Below are 3,955 nucleotides of genomic sequence, written 5' to 3' on the forward strand. Positions count from 1 at the left end.
GTGTGTGTGTGTGTGTGAGTGAGTGTGTGTTAAAGCCAGTGAAGTCAGATTAGCTGCTTCTGAAGAGATTAAAGCCCCAAACACAGAGGGGCTGTTAAAACCTGCCTACAGGCTCTAATCCGGGCTAATGGACGCACCCCCCAATCTCCACACACACTCGAAAAAGGAAGGAGGAAAAGATGGGAGGGGGGTGTTAAGGGCATTCCTTAATTTCTAAACACAAAGACCTCATTTGTTGAGGGTAAAATGGAAAAAAGGCGATGTGGAAGAACGAAAGGTCAAAAGAGAGGAAAGATGTTTCGAGGGGGAGGGAGCGGGGGCGTGAGAGCGAGATGGATGAAGATGGATGAGAAATGCCACAAAGAGAATCACAGACGATGCTCAGAGCAAAGACGGACAGAGGAACTGAGAAAGAGCTAAATTCAGACTAATCTTATTTTCTGCACCCAGACCTCCATCTGACCTGCGGACCTGCGGCTGAAACCTTTTAGTCCAAACTGCTCATTCTTTGATCCACTTGATAGACCTGCTGGGACAAATTCAGGTTGTCCTCCCAGTCTGCATGCTAACGTAGGGATGTAGACACCGAGGCTTGCCCGAGGGCGCCTCTGGCTGCTTACTGGGCCCAGAATTACTCTCAGTAACAACTTCAGTCAGAGTGCTTTTAAAGAGGTTTCAACAGTCTCTGCTAAACAACCGCATCGTTCCTCTGACATGTTCTGCATGCAGAGCTGCTAAATGCTGCTCGGGACGTCAGAAAACGATTAATGGAGAATATTTATGTGAAAATATTTATTTATAAAAAGTCACAAAAAGTTGTGGAGAAACTGCCACAGAGTTTACGTTGATATTATTTTCAGAAATGTTGCGTAAAGTTTAATTTTTTGATGTGTGAAGAGTCTTTACCCATATCTGTAAAAGTGATGATATCATTTTTACCTCAAACACTCCAAAGATCACGCGTCTGGATCAACGCTTCGGTAAATGTTTGCTCCCAGCCTGGAAACTGTGACAGATGTTTACAGATGGGCCCCATTTATGCCACTTGTTATATCTTTGCCCTTTTCATAACCTCTTATTAGTATATTGATCTTGTAAATGTAGATGAATAAACACGTCATCATTTTTGTGTCATAATTCAGAATCCAGGTTGATCAGATAGAGGCTGTCTGAATAATTTCAAATGCTTTTAACTGTATCAGGTGTGTCAGGTGGGCGAGTTTTGTCTGATGAATAAGACTCACACAGGAGGCTCAGTGTGTGCCACATTGTTGGACAGCACCGAGCGCCCAGCTCTCGCACACTCTGTAACTGCTGTCAGCTTCATATCATTTCTTATCAGCTGGCTCTCTGCAACGTACGGGTTGGTGTCATTATAGAAAACTATATTAAAGAATTTAAAGTGTCATAATGTTTGGATGATACAAAAGCAAAAACACAGAAATATATCGATGAAGAAGTGATTTAATCACCACGTCACCAGCGGCGCACACAGGGTTAGCTGGTTTCATTTGGGCTTTTTTCTGTAAAAATTCAAATCAAATCAATGTTCTGCAGATATCGTTCACTTAGTTTCATAAATATTGTCGACATTAAGACAAATAAAGAGGACAGTGAGTGTCAGTGTAATTAGAAAGAGCTGCTCCTAATTTCAACAATATATATGTACTTAATTTTTATTTTATACATTATTTAATTTAATTTAATGTATTTAATTGAGGGTAAAAACAAAAATCTCAGAAAGGCTTTCAGAAGAAAAGACGGGGAGGTTATGGTCTGATTGTGAAATAGAGAAACTTCATCATCTGCACAACTTAATATCATTAAAAATTCAGCGCTCCGTCTGCAGTGAGGCGCTGCACACAGACACGAGTCTGTTTAAGGGAATTCCTGTCAGAAACACTTTAATAAGCTCAAACTCATTCACGAGAACGAAAAGCAGACGCAGAGCTGGAACTGAGCTCAGTCTGAAATGCGTCGGTGCTGCTGCTTCCTCTCCACTAAACATGACAGAAGACTGTTGAACTGAGTCTGAGGCAGGAAACAGTCGACTTTCAAAGCACAGAAACGGATCAGCTCAGAGTGTTTTTTAAAGAAGACGTGCTGCAAAACAGTGGGAAGCTACTTTTTCATGTTACTGGCAGCAAAAACAAAAGATGGATATGTTTGTTCAAAGAACAGTAAAGGTTAAAAACATCATTTGTTAATTATTGCAGTCATGTCTTGAGAACAGGGCTGTGCAGAGCGCTCCTTTCATGATGCATATTTTTTTCATGTGGCTGTCTGGAGGTAGTCTACTGTAAGTACAAAAGCCTGAATAAAAAATGCAGGCAGATGGTTTCAGTCAGTTTGACTGCTGCCAAAGATCTGGGGAGGGGAGAAAGAGAAAAGGGCTAAAAATCCTCCTACGCCACTCAGCCCTAAATATCCCTCCTCCTCCTCCTCCTCTCATCCCAGTCCAGGCTCCCTCTCACCTTCCACATCCTCTCATTTCTTCTGCTCTTTTTGGATTCAGGCTCTTCTGGGCTAAATCCTTCACCTCCCGTTTCACTCAAACTCTGCACCTTATCAACTTCCCCTCCTTCAGCTCTCCTTCCACCTCCTCTCTCTTATTCCTGCTCTCAGGTTCTGGCCTAATTTTAAGTGAGAAAACTCCACAATGCAGGCAAAGAATGACAAAGAGGCCTAAATGATGTTGCCATGAGGAAAAAGAGGAATTCCAGAGTAAACAGAAGCAAAGGACAAACACAGCTTTCTCTTCCTCCCCAATTCAGAGAGAAGTTGAGCTACAGGAAACACTTTTTTTTACACGTTTCTTGGTCATAAATGCTGATAAACTGAATATGTTCTTGGTTTTGGACCACTAACTGGACAAACCAAAGACCCTGTTAACCTGGAAACAGCACCATTCAGCACCAGGCCATGGGCGGACAGCAGCCTGGAAGCTGGCATGGACACAAGATGGGAATTGCAGTTATCTTGTTTGGAGATATGAAGATCAGACTAAATCATTCCTGGCAGAGACTTTTAGCATGAAAGGAAGCGTGCTACAGAGCAGCAGTGAATAATTTAACACGATAATGTGGTATAGTGCAGCATTTCATTCAATATTCATAAAAACACACGGCCGCAGATGATTTATCAGATATTAAAAAGCTGGATCAGGTCAGACACTCCCTACAGATGGATTTACCTCCGCACAAACATCACGAGTGAACATTTACTGACCCGAGCATGTTTGAGTCAAAAGGTGAAATCACAGACAGGAGGAAGTGCGCACCAACACCCACACATGTATGTACAGTGACACACAAACACTTGTCTAGTATCTCAGCACAGTCGCTCACACACTACCTGCCTTCCTATTATGTAAGACACCGTTAGAGCCTCCAGCCCTGATCTCCAACCCACTGACACACAGACACACACATTCATGGATGGAAACCCAGACATCAGCAGAAGCCTGGGATGCTTCAGTGTTAGTCCTACCTCTGCAGGTGTCTCCTCTTGATGTGTCTCCTCCTCTCAGGCTCCTGTCCGTGGCTCTTCTTCTAGCTCTGTATTGTTTCTCGGTCCAGTCCACTGACTCGTGCCTTTTCCTCCTGTCTTTTTTTGCACTGATGCTGCAGTGGTACAGAAAACACACCCTTCTGAGCTCTGCCTCTTCTCCCTCCCTCCTTCCCTCTCTGCTGCTCTCGGATTGGCTGCTTCACAGAGATGACATCAGCCTTTTTATTGTAGTCACTCTCCCTCTCTCTCTCTCTCCGTATACCTCCTGCCCCTCCCTTCCTCTTTACCTCAAAGCCCCCCCCCCCCATCCCCTATTTTTACTTCTCCATACTCCCTGTCTTTTATATTTATATTTATATTCCTTATATCCATTAATGCTGCTAATGGCTGAATCACAGAAGCACAAGCTCAGTATAAAAGCTTCCTATAGTTCGATAAGAGATGT

General features: G+C 43.3%; 1 protein-coding gene across 3 annotated transcripts in view; it reads right to left on the reverse strand.

Annotated features, from left to right (window-relative positions):
• LOC102301048 (neural cell adhesion molecule L1.1) overlaps window positions 1-3,672 on the reverse strand; it is a 56,972-nt gene extending 53,300 nt beyond the window's left edge. For all 3 annotated transcript variants that reach the window (XM_042224248.1, XM_042224247.1, XM_042224246.1), the window contains exon 1: window positions 3,490-3,672. The gene's annotated coding sequence lies outside the window, so the exon portion shown is untranslated. The remainder of the gene's footprint in view (window positions 1-3,489) is intronic.
• Window positions 3,673-3,955: the final 283 nt, after the last annotated feature.

Source organism: Haplochromis burtoni, unplaced genomic scaffold, assembly GCF_018398535.1.
Source record: "Haplochromis burtoni strain Fernald_Lab_line unplaced genomic scaffold, NCSU_Asbu1 Contig_133, whole genome shotgun sequence".
Classification (NCBI taxonomy): domain Eukaryota; kingdom Metazoa; phylum Chordata; class Actinopteri; order Cichliformes; family Cichlidae; genus Haplochromis; species Haplochromis burtoni.